General features: G+C 28.5%; 1 protein-coding gene across 3 annotated transcripts in view; it reads left to right on the forward strand.

The window, feature by feature from the left end:
• Positions 1-13,976, forward strand: part of LOC127277003 (glutamate receptor ionotropic, kainate 2-like) — a 590,803-nt gene that overhangs the window by 437,336 nt on the left and 139,491 nt on the right. The gene's annotated exons all lie outside the window — the stretch shown is intronic.

Below are 13,976 nucleotides of genomic sequence, written 5' to 3' on the forward strand. Positions count from 1 at the left end.
GACAGTTATTGTAATTTTGATCTCACAAAAATAATAATATTATTTTTCTAATCGTTACTGTATTACTATTTCAACATTATGGTGTTATAATAATATAATACCTATTATTGCACAGTCAATATGACCTTTAAATTTTGTACTCAAATAAAGATTATATACTACGATCATCGAATTGTCGGCAATACATTTAATTGACCCATCTCAGGATCCATGCAGGGTGATTTCCTATTTACATATAAAATTGTAAATGAATAAAATTACAAGTACCTTGAGTATGCTTAAGGTTAACAGTCCATCCAGGATCACCATAAGGAAACATTGTAGGATATGTCATGGGATCAAAATTTTCCTTAACAATAAGACTAGATATTATTTTCTTATTATTTTCTGTTGTGCATACTGAATTTACATCAACATGTAAATCCCTCTTCAAATTCTGTAGATAATTTCTTTATCTTTCATGACAAATTTTTTCTGTGGGTATTTTCTTTTCATTCTCAGTTTCAGTAGACAGAACTCTGTTGGAACTTTTACTGGGAAAAGTCTTTAATAAATATGAAAGGTTTAGTTTATCATTTTGAAGTTCTTTAGCTCGATTTATGAAAAGACAATTCCAATGATTCTCTACAAATCGAAATCCTAATATTAGACATTCTAACTGCCGGAAAATTATTTAATTAATTGTTTTAAAAAAATGATATCAAATGCTTGCTAATTATATTATTATCAGATTCATAAATTAATCTTTTAATTTACACTGTTAACCAATACAGATGTTGCAAATGCTATTTCATATACTTCACACTTAACTGTACCAATCGGTTGTTGATCAACACCTACAAAAAATTCTGTTGGTTTAAAAGGGAACAATCTAATTAAATATTCTATTTGATGAATATTCAAACACCCTGCATTAAGGCTATCAAAAATATAAAGTCTTACTCCATCGTAATAAACACAAATCCAATGACCAGAATTGTTATTACCGCTAAAAACTATTTGAATATGTTTATCTCTTTCTCCAATTGGAACAATTAAATCAAGCATTTGTAAATACAAAGTACTTTGCATAATGAAAAAAGAATTTGAATCATTTTTTAATAATTCTTGAAAAAAAGTAAAAATTTACTTACTTGTGTTTCACCTATAAAATATTTCATTAACTATAATTCAGCTAACTAATGCAACAATGATAGTCTTTTATGAACGTGAATTAGCGTTGTTTAATCTTTTTCCACATTACATCATTTTTGATAATGATTATTATTTAACTTATTTTCCTCTGCACTTTTTATTAATATTCATATCAATATTCAACTCACAAACTATTATTTAACCCGTGAAACAACTTCAACCCTTAAAACAATATTCAACCCTCTTTCTTTCTATTTAAATACTTTTCCAAAAGTCAGCATCCACTATTATCAAACAGTCAATTTTTGTTTTCCATATCGAAATATATTCAATACCAATGTTATCCAATATCATATTTTATTATCCTCAAAATTCAAATATCTTTAATACCAATCTTATCCAATACCAAAAAATTTTTCCAAAAACTAACTTCCACTATGTTCAAATAATCAATATTTTTTTCTAATATCAAAATATATTCGATACTAATGTTATCCAATATAATTTTTTATCCTTAAAATCCAAATATCTTTAATGCTAAAATTATCCAATACCAAAAAAAGTTTCCAAAAACCAGCTTCCACTATTATCAAACAATGAATATTTTTGTTGCATTATCAAAATATATTCAATCCCAATGTAATCCAATATCTTTCTTTATTCTCAAAATCGTAATATCTTTAATGCCAATGTTATCCAATACCAAAAAAACTAAATGGATTGAAGTATTTTTTATATAAAACATTTAAGACAACCAAAAGAAACAAATATCTTCTATACCAATATTATGCAATATCCATATTTTATGCATAAAAAAATTATTCAATAATCAATGTTTTACCCTCAAAATACATATATAATTATTAATACTATACAAAAAGAGGAATTTATTTTTTGGGCCCAATACAAAAATGAAAAACACAAATATAATATAAGAAGATTCAACACATGCAGTAAGTTATTGATCGACAAATTGCAGAAAAATATTATAAACTATATAATAATCAAGTTAAGTTACCTGAGACTATTAGAAGCTTTTTTTTAGCGACACTGCTACAATGTTGTTGCAACGGTAGACGGTTGCTCTATGTTCACGATTACGAGCATATATTGCTCCAATAATAATAATAAATGTTAATATTTAAAAGTTTTATAATTTTAGTTCAATTCAATAAACCTACATGATGTGTTGTAAATCGATTTAACCCAAAGGTGCTGGCACCAACAATTTTCTTCTTGCTTTTTATTCTCCAGTACATATAACCACATGGTGATTGTTCGAACTGGGCTGATAAAGTGGGGGACACAACTTCACCTTTCAGGACAGTATTTAAAATGTCATCGACCATCTTACGAACCCTCAACCGAAAGCTGTTTTGCGAAAACAAATTTCAGGTAGAAACCTTCGAGAACCCTAATTATCAAAGTAAAGATATATATGTATATATAATCTAATAATAATGAGAAAATTCAAGTACTAGAAAAATGTGAATGAATGAAGGAATGAATACAAAGATTATTTATTCAGTTAATTAATTACTTCTTCGATTAATTTTTTTGATCTCCAAAAAATTTTATTCCCATATCTCAGAACAAGAAATTTTAAAAAAATTATGCTAAAATGTAAACAAAGAACATCAAATATCTACTAAACTATAAAAGGTTTAGAATGTGATTTGAATAATATTTATTTGCAGGTAAAATTCATAAAATCGATTGGTAAAATTCCGGCAACTGTGCATGACAGTCAAAAATACGTTAAACAAATTGTTTCCTCCAGAGGTCGAAATTAAATATAGTTTTCTAGGCAGAAGCGGAAAAAAGAATCGTTTCAGAAAACAGGTTTCTACAAGGTTATTCATTGTAGGCAATTTTTTGTGATTTAATTTTCTAATCAACAAAGTATCTAATACAGATTGTTTTAGAAACTCCCTGACTTTTCCCTGATTAAAGACAAAAATTCCTTAAGGGGGCATTCCAGTTCAAAACTAGGAAAAAGAAGGCTTTTTAGCATGTATATCTAAAAAAACCATGACATGTTATTAATAACTTATTGAACAATATGAAAAAAAAAAATTTTTTGTCACTTGAAGTCCAAGATGGCGGCGATGTACAACATTTTCAAAAAATGTTCATTTTTCATGAGGGGATCGATTCCGAGATTTTTACAACAGATAGAGGAATAAAATAAAAAACATTTTCTTTGTTAGATATTTCTCTATCGATGGAACCTCAAAAACTGGAAAATTTCTTTTTCCCCTTTTTTTATAACTTAAATTTTAAATAAAAACATGTGTTTTTCAAGTTATGGGAAAAACGTACCCTAGAAAAAAGAAGGTGACGAAAATCCCACTTTTTTGAGGTCCCATCGATAGAGAAATATCTAACAATTTTTAAATTGACTTAAATTCTATTCTACGGAAAAGAGGTTAATGATTCTAAAAACAAATTCATACGCCCAATTACGAAATATGAATTTTTTAAAATTTACGATATTAAAGAAAAAACATTTTTTTAATTGTTTATAATTTCCACAAAATTGGATCAATGTTAATATTCTTTAATATACAAAATTTTAATTTGTAGATGGAATTTTTGGAAATTTGAAACGAAATTTACGTAAAATTCACTAATTTTTTAAATCAATTATAGATAAAAATCTTGTTTTTAAAATTGCTTTTAAAAATAATGTGTAAAAAACTACTTTCTTTTACACAAATTTGATGGGATAGGTAAACAAATCCAATTTTTTTGGAATTCTTGAAAAATATGAAATTTGACTATTTTCTCATGCAAACTTTGAAGTTTTTTAGTACTACGCATACTTATGTAATTTTATGTACTGATTACAAAAATCATAGTCACAATACACGAAAACTTAATTTTTATGTTAAAGGCCATAAAAAATATCCTAAATTCATAGTTTTTTGTGCTTATCTCTCAGAAAATATTTACAAAATCGATAAAAATGTTTAGACTAAAGTTGTAGATCTCATAGAAATACATTTTTTGTGTCTTATGAATTTTTTTTCAATGTAATAATATTATAAAAATTGCTTTTTAAAATGGTAGTTTAAATTTTTTTGCATTTTCTGTGAAAACAAATGAATTTTGTCAAAAATATCATAAAGATAACAGAATGTAACTTGATAAAATTTACAACTTTCGTCTAAAACTTTTTTTAAAATTGTGGATATTTTATAAGATAAACACAAAAAATCATATATTTATGGTATTCTTTATGGTTTTTACCATAAAAATCAAGTTTTTACGTATTGCGACTATTATTTTCGTAATCAGTACATAAAAATACATAAGTATGTGTAGTACCAAGAAACTCCGAAGTTTGTATAAAAAAATAGTCAAATTACGTATTTTTCCAAAATTCTAAAAAAGTTGAAGAAATCGTTTATATAACATATAAATTGTAAATTTTTAAAAATTCATTTCTTCAAATCATGGAGCTATACAATAAAATATTTATTTTTTATCTTCGGAATACTATTTAAATTTTTTTTGTCTTTTTCTGGAACAATATGAACTTTTTAATTTATTTTATTTTTAGATTAACATGGACTCCACAAAGTGCTCGATGATGACTTAAATAGGGTACCTTGATTTACCTTCCAAAGAAGTAGGTAAGAAGTCGATGAAACCGCAATATATGAATTTAAATATAGCAAAAATATATAATAATATTAATAATAATAATTCTTTTGTTTCAGAGTTCTGAATTTAGCAGGCTAAAAAAGCTGAATTGCCGTACTTGATTATAAGTATTTCATTTATTAAATAAATGTGTTTACGTTCATTTACTTACTGTTGTATTTACTTGTTCCCACTTCTATTAATTATAATTTTTTTATTCAATTGAATTTCCGCTCAACATTTAGGAAATATTTACATAAATGTTTAATTAACTTATGCGTCAAAAATTTGACGATTATTTAATATAAATGTTCAGTCAAATTTCGCGACAAAAATTCCACGAAACTTTAATTGAAATGTTCAATCAACTTTCGCAACGAAGATTTTACTAAACTTTAATTGAAATGTTCGGTCAATTTTCACGACGAACATTTCACGAAGCTTTAATTGAAATGTTCAGTCAACTTTCACGACGAAAATTTAAGGAAACTTTAATTGAAATGTTCAATCAACTTTCGCGATGAAAATTTCAGGAAACTTTAATTTAAATGTTCCGTCAACTTTTGCGCCAAACATTTATTCCATCGGCACATTTGAAAGCGTTTCTTCAAGGTCGTTATTTTTTCTAATTAATGTTTTTCCGTCATTTAAAATCGGAAAGTAATTCGTAATACGACTTTGATTCTCCTGATCGCGATTAAGAGCCCTATTTTTCCTTGCAGCTCTGTAATATTTACTCATCTGCCACTTCGTTTTGGATTCGGATTTTGATGTGTTTTCACAATAGAGTTTATCATCAACTAAAAGAATCTTAGCTCCGTTTAATTCTTTGTTTCTTGAAAACATATTTTATAATTATATTTCATAATTTATATATCTTAAAAGACATTTTATTTTTCAAATTGCATATACATATATGGGACATTCTTTGTCAAATTTTACCCCCTATCTGTCCATTTTTGGTTTCAACAAAAAAATTTCATCAAGGGCTTAAATTAAAGCTTAAAGCCTATTTTTTTTATTCCATGGCCTTTTTAAAAAATCGAAGATGGCGGACTTCTACGTCCATCCACAGCAGCCGTGGATCAAAAAAATATTTTATTTGTTGCTAAATAATTAATTAATATCTCGAAAACAAAAAATAATGCCATCTCAAAAATTTAACCATCGATTTATTATCACTTAAACAATATTCATGATTTTTTTCGCGCTTCTAAATGAGGGAGAACATGTTTAAAAATTATAAACAAATTTTATTTTTTAAACAAATTGTTTAAAAATTAATATTTTTTTTTAAAAATAATTTTTTTCTGAAAGTTTAAGGTCTTCTGCGTAAAAAACGTTTACAACATTTTTCTCTTTTTTAGTAGGAAAAAAGTTATTAGTAAATTAAAAAAATATTGCTCAAATTTGTTATTGTAAATATCTCGAAAAATATTAAAAATTTCAAATTCAAAATTTGTATACTTATTTAGCACCACAATCACTACAATTTAACGAATTTTGAGAAAAATCCGAGACATGTCCCCGTATTCTCTTATGTAATGCCTCATATAATAGTATAAATAATAATTAATAGTATTTGGTGGAAAACCAAAGACGATGAAAAAGAAAGTTTTTAAAAAATACTAAAATTGTTAACATATAACAAATTTATTAAAAAAAAAAAATTTTAATTCCTGCAATATTGGATCAGCCATTTAAAATTTTTAAAAACTGACTTCAGATTCGTCATCAGCGACCTTGAAAACCCCCGACTTACGATTTTGAAGCGAATCCAATGAATTTTTCATTTTTTTGTTCGCCATATTGGATTCGCCATTTTGAATTTTTAAAAACGGATATTACATTCGTAATCAGCAACCTCGAAAACCCCCGAGTAACAAGTTTGAGGTGAATTTAATGAATTTTGAAAAATGGCCGCCATTTTGGATCCGCTATTTTGATATTTTTAAATTTTTTCAAATATCATTTAAGGTTATATAGCACACGCATCAAAAAGAATATTTTTTGCTATACTAATGTTTTTTTGTAATTAATTTAACATTTATTTAGCAACAAATAAAATATTTTTTTGCTCCACGGCTGCGGTGGATGGACGTAGAAGTCCACCATCTTCGATATTTTAAAAAGGCCATGGAATAAAAAAATAGACTTTAAGCTTTAATTTAAGCCCTTGATGAAATTTTTTCGTTGAAACCAAAAATGGACAGATAGGGGGTAAAATTTGACAAAGGATGCCCCATATATAAATTAATTTAAAAAATCATAGTTGTAATTATTTCAATTTACTGAAATATTTTTTTAATATTTACGAATTTGCAATATAAAAACATATGATAAAAAGATAATTTTAATTTTTAGCCTAAATTACTAATAAAAATATAAAATTCATTCTTAGAATAACTGTATCCAACTAAAAGATAAAGACGGAGATATAATAACAAATGTGACGTTTGTTTTGATATTGTCTTACCACGTACACTGCACAGTGGGCCAGAGAACGTTCAAAACTGGCCTAAAGTCTAAATGTCTTTAAAATTGCCCGAAACTCGTTACTCGGGGGTTTTTGGGATCGCTGATTACGAATATAAGGATTGTTTTCAAAAATTTAAAATGGCTAATCCAATATGGAGGACAACAATTCTAAAAATTAGGAAAAGAAGCAGGTGCAAAGCGCCTACATCTAGGGTTTCGTGGCTTTTTAAATTCAGATCAAAAGTTATTTGTATATAATAAATAATTTGTAATTACATTATTTGTGAATTGCTATGGTTGCTATGGAAACGGTTGCCATGGTAATGGTTGCTATGTAAACGGTTGCTATCATAGAGATATAAGAATAGAGTGCGCAAGCCTGTACAATTTCCATGTTATGCTGCGATAAACCAATAGAAGAAGACAGATGCAACTAGTGGGCACTACCTTCCTTCTTGTCTTACTAACTCTGAAACATCAGTGAAACAACGATGGGAAAGGGGCCTACAAATCGCATCTGTCTCTTTCTGTCCAACGCATATAATCTGTCGTTTTTTCGAGCCTCTTGCGCACTCTATTCTTATATCTCTATGGTTGCTATGAAAACGGTTGCCATGGAAACCATTCGAGTGTACGACGGACGGACGGACGCTAAAGCATAACTATAAGACTTTCGGCTCTGGGTCACGAAACTCTAAAAATCAATCCAATTTCTTGAAAATGGTTACTCGGGGGTTTTTTTGGGGTCACTGATTACGAATCTAAGATTCGTTTTTAAACATTCAAAATGGTGTATCCAATATGTCGGACATGAAAATAGAAAATCGACTGAATTCAATTAAAACTCGTTACTTGGAGGTTTTTGGGGTCGCTGATTAGGAATCTAAGATCCGTTTATAAAAATTTAAAATGGCGGACGTCTATCTTTTAAATCTATTTAATTGGCTTCAAAATCGTTAATTAGGGGTTTTTTGAAGTCGGTGAAAACAAATATGAAGCTGAATTGACATTGAAAAGCACTAAACATTTTTTATTAGTATTCTTTTTGATTCACCATAGAAAACAAAAAGCAATCTAGAAACATTCATAGCTTTAAAATATCATTTCAAAACATATTATTTAAATGTTAGCTTGAGAATGTGATATAAGAAAACTAATTTTAGTTTGAAAAGTCTGAAATTATTATATGATTTCAGCCAACATTCGAAAACTCTAAAAACAGAAGACGATCAGTAGATAATCACTTAATTTATTTCTATTCCATTCTACATCTTATTTGCATTGCATGTTTGCAAATGTGATTAAGTAAAATTAATTGAAGTTCTAAAAGTCTGAAATTATTGAAAGATTTCAGCCGACATTAGAAAACCCTAAAAACAAAAGAACATAATGAGAAAACAAAAGCACTTACAATTAGTTGTTGATTGGGTTGTCGATTACATCTTCCCTTTGTTGGTTGGATTATTATCCCTTATCTTTGTTGATCGGGTTGTCGATTACATCTTGCCTTTGTTGGTTGGATTACTACATATTACCTTCGTCGTTTAAATCATTGTATCTTATCTTTGTTGATCGGATTGCAGATTACATCTTGCCTTCGTTGGTTGGATTATTCCATCTTACCTTTGTTGGTTGGATTACCACATCTTGCTTTCGCAAGCTGGATTCGGCATTAGATCTAGCCTTTATTGGATATATTGGATCCGCTATTTTGATTTTTTAAAAACGGACCTTAGATTACTAATCAGCGACCCAAAAAACCCCCGAGTAACGTACTTCGAGAGAAATTGTTTTAAGGGGGGAACACCAGTTGTAACTTTCGAAAAATCGATTTTTTTTTGTGAATTTTCTTAAAGTATACATATTTAGAAATGTGTCTGTAAATTTCAAAGTTGATCCGGTGAAAAATAAATGAGATATACAGAACACTGCAGCGGCGCGTCCTGTGGCTTCATACAAGGTGGCCAGCCATACCTGACCCTAACGACAGATGGCAGCAAATTGGCATTTTAGAATCGGCAACCACTGCGGAAGAGTTATTATATGGTCCAGGAATCGATGACTCTTTGTAACTTGGAAACAAAATTTCTTCTGAACAAAAAAAAGTAAGTTGAAACTTTGAATGCGTTTTTCTCAAAATGACATTTTCCAAGTCGGTGACCACGATTACTCGAATACCATTAAACCGATTTATTTAAAATTTAGTGTGCTTCATGTACACATATAAGTCTAGTTCGTTATCGAAGGATTTTTTTTTATGCAAAACTTTTTTTTATATAGCTGAAAATCGACCGTATTTTTTAACGAAAATCATACTTTTGACTTTGACAGGTCGCCATTTTGTCAAATTTTTTTTTTTTAAATCCTTCGATCACGGACTAGATAATCTTATAATAAATGTAAATCAATTTCATTTTTGTATTTCAGACGAAGTATACTTGCAGAATGCTGGTCACCGCAATTCGCCTTTTTTCTTAAGGCGCCACTTCAATTGCTCATATCTCCAAAAGTTTTTGTTAAAAAAAATTTTTTTTTCTTTTAAATTACAGCTTTTTACATGTACTTTTAACTAATAAATAGTATTCTTTAAAAAGATTCATTGTTCTTTTGGAAAATATTCTTGTAAAAAGCATTATTTGTTGAGTTACAACTGGTGTTCCCCCCTTAAGTTTAATTTTTTTGTTTCGCCATTATGAATTTTCAAAATCTGTTATTATATTCGTAATCAGCGAACCCAAAAACCCCCGAGTAACAAGCTGATGGAGAATTTGCTTAAGTTTTAATTTTTTTCTATTTGTTATATTTTATTTCGTCTTTTGAATATTGGAAATCTGATATCAAATTTGTAATTATCGACCCCGAAAACCCCCCTTGTAACATTTTTTATGAATATTCAATAAGTCTTTAGCATTTTTTTTATTTGTGTCTAGATGCATCATCAACGTTCAGTGGGTTAAATACTTTTCTTGTCAAAGTCTTATTAATTGTTTACTGTGCTGCCATCTAGCGTTCACCGGTGTAACCTGTAACTTGCTGTCGATAAACGTTGTCCAATACACACAAATAGTACACAATAAACACATTAATTTTCACTATTTATTCCCCTTTCAAATGCTTGAAAATAATAAATTAATACTTTTTCAATGTTTTTTTATTATTAATAAATCATATCTAAAACACTTTTCATTGAATTATATAAAAATTTGACAGAATGCCCTAATATAACAGTACTCCATATTTTATCTTTTATTTCACTTATTTCGTATTAAATTGGTACAAATAAGGTCATAAATTACTTATGAACACTTTTTCTACAAATACCAATAAATTCTTTATCATATTTTATTGTTTAAATAACATTTTTAGTGACCGTTGTGTTTCTAACGGTGTTTTAACACTATTCCGTTCAAAACGCGTTGGACCCATCTGCTAGGGATAATGACTCAAGAGCGCTGTGCAGTTACTGTCATACTGACATGGCATCTCACAGGAAAGGACTTGAGGAACGTATGTCGACAAAAAAAGATATTCGAAATGTTGACCATATTATAATTATCAGCAATGTTCTAAAAATGACGATTTATGTAAATAAATCAATCCCTGATAAATGCAAAATTGCAGAGCTTAAAATTTGGGCTTTTATTGCTGAACACTACAGTATTCAAACTGTTGATCACTTAGGTGAATTAATAAACAATTAGGATCCGAGTTCACAAACACTTGTGAATATTAAATTGCATCGCACAAATTGCACTGGTTTGATTTTAAACATTTTGTCACCATGCTTTTTGGATGAATTAATTGCTGACGTAGGATATTCTCACTACTCATTAATAATTGATAAAAGTACTACGGTACAGGAAAATACATAAAACGTTTTATCGTCTGATTGAATTGAAACAGGGAACTGCAGAATGTATGACAAATTATCTTACCAAACAACTTAAAATTGATTGCCTTAAATTAGAAAATATTGTTGGAATCGGCATTAATAGAGCTATTTTAATGACGGGAAAGTATAACTCGCTGTGTCAACAATAAATTATATCTCCTGTTTTTGCGTGACTCGTTAAAGGGAGTTATTAGTTTAAATAAACTTTTCCAATCAGATTCAATTGAGCCTTTAAAACTTCTGCGAGACTTAAACGATCTTCTTTATACGAATTTACAGAGAATAGTAGTTCCCGAACGTTTAGAAAGAGTACCTAAGCAAAATTTATGTACATTTAATGTTAAAGATCACTTAATACTATTCGATTCTATTTATTACGGTTATTATTTCAACAAATTGAGCAGCAAATGCAATCCAGAAAATTTGCTTGTTATAAGCAGAGATGCAGAGATTTTTTAGTTAAGTTGGTCGAAGAACTTCAAATAAGAGTGTCGGATAATATGGAAATTCTTAAACAGGTTTCTACATTTACTCTTGAGATCGAATTTAGCGCTCGCAAAGAAGATATCACTAATATTGCTTCATTCTTTAAGACTGTTTGCATTGACATTGACGAAACAATAAGAGAGTGGAATTTTCTTCATCGTCTGGAAATCGAAAGGTGTTCTTCTGATAAGTATTGGGCTCATGTTAGTGAAACTTTAGATGACGGAGGTATACCAAAGTTTCTGCATAATTCAAACCAAGCCCTCGCCCTTTTAAGTTTTGTTTTTCATATGAAACTGTAGAAAAAGCTTTTACTTTAGTCAACATTAATAAGGACTAATTAAGAAATAGAATGTCAATAGCTACTGCCGATACGATTCTACGTGTGAAATATGCTTTACTAGACACCACATGTACGAATTTTCAACCCACTGCAAAAATATTAAATCTGTTTAATAGCGAACAAATTTAGGTTATCGTTTAATAAAAAAAATTAAATGTATGTTTAAAAAAAGACTAATTTTAATAAAATACATGTGTGAATCGATATCTATATAAATGAATATAAATTTATTTTTAAAATTTCGTGGTACTGTCTGCAGCACTTTTGTCCACCAATGTGCACAACATCCTACGGCTTGTGAAATAGACCTATTGTAAAGTAATGCTTTTCATAATTTTAAATACAATTAAAGTACATAATAGACTTGAAACATACATACATGTGCAAAAGTAGCACAAAGTAGCACTTCTGTCTCAAACTATACATTTCAAAGAGTGCTTAGACTCTCTTGTGAACCAGCAGTCTCACTATAATTTTCTCAGTGTAGTTTGAAAAAAGATTCTAAGTAGAATTATTTCAAGAAGTTGTCGCGCATTGTATACCTTACCTTCGACCTAACCTAAAAATATATTAAAATGCATAATGATGGAAAATGAAGAACCCATGCATCATTAAACTTACCTCTATATTCGTTTCCATAAATCCATATACACTTATTTATTTTTTTAATAACTAATACCTTTAACAGAGCTTCTAACTTAATAAATATTGATAATAAATATACAAGAAAGAAGCTTGATACTAAGATTATAATGTCAACATAGTTGACATTATATACAAGATTACCAACATGATATTTGAATTTTAATAGTTCTAAAATAAATCAGAATCACCAGAAGCAATTAACATTGAAACAATAAAAGCAAAAGTTTAAAATTTTTAATAAATAAGAAAAAATACCTTTTTAAAATATTTGAACATTCGGAAATATATGACATTTCATGTAATTAAGAATATTTCAAGATAATTTAAAGTAATTCAAATACTTCAAGTTAATTCATAGTAATTCACAGTAATTCATAGTCATTCATAGTCATTCATAGTCATTCATAGTCATTCATAGTCATTCATAGTCATTCATAGTCATTCATAGTCATTCATAGTCATTCATAGTCATTCATAGTCATTCATAGTCATTCATAGTCATTCATAGTCATTCATAGTCATTCATAGTCATTCATAGTCATTCATAGTCATTCATAGTCATTCATAGTCATTCATAGTCATTCATAGTCATTCATAGTCATTCATAGTCATTCATAGTCATTCATAGTCATTCATAGTCATTCATAGTCATTCATAGTCATTCATAGTCATTCATAGTCATTCATAGTCATTCATAGTCATTCATAGTCATTCATAGTCATTCATAGTCATTCATAGTCATTCATAGTCATTCATAGTCATTCATAGTCATTCATAGTCATTCATAGTCATTCATAGTCATTCATAGTCATTCACGATACTTCAGATTTTTTTTAGTGGGAAATCAGTCTTGATCTGGGGGAAAAACATCTTAGCAATCTGGCAACCCTGCTTAAAAATTGTAATAAACATTAAAGAAAGTACCATGTAGAAAACAACAATAGTAATTAGTGATGCACTTCGATCAAAACAATCGAGAAATGACCACTTTCATACGAGATGGTTGCTAGTTTATAACGAGGCCTCGTCTTGCTTCAATTTTTATTTCAAGTAGCTTGAAATTGACGAGACTGATCGCAGATTCTTTTAATAATAAAATTAATGTCAAGATAGAATAAATGTAACCTAAAAAGTTACGTCCAGGATAACTATATGTATAGGAGAATGAAAGTAATGTTTAAATAACATTTTTTCAGTTTAAATTTAGCCCATATTATCCGAAGTATAAATTATATTATTACAAAATTTATCAAATCCTTCATTTACGAAGAAAATATTGTTAGTTTTGACGAAATTCTCTTTTGGAAAAAAATTTAATTTTAAATTTCCCAAAAGTCATTTTACAGTGTT

The sequence above is a fragment of the Leptopilina boulardi genome, unplaced genomic scaffold (genome assembly GCF_019393585.1).
Source record: "Leptopilina boulardi isolate dan_hultmark-lab unplaced genomic scaffold, ZJU_Lbou_2.1 LbouV2_162, whole genome shotgun sequence".
Lineage (NCBI taxonomy): Eukaryota > Metazoa > Arthropoda > Insecta > Hymenoptera > Figitidae > Leptopilina > Leptopilina boulardi.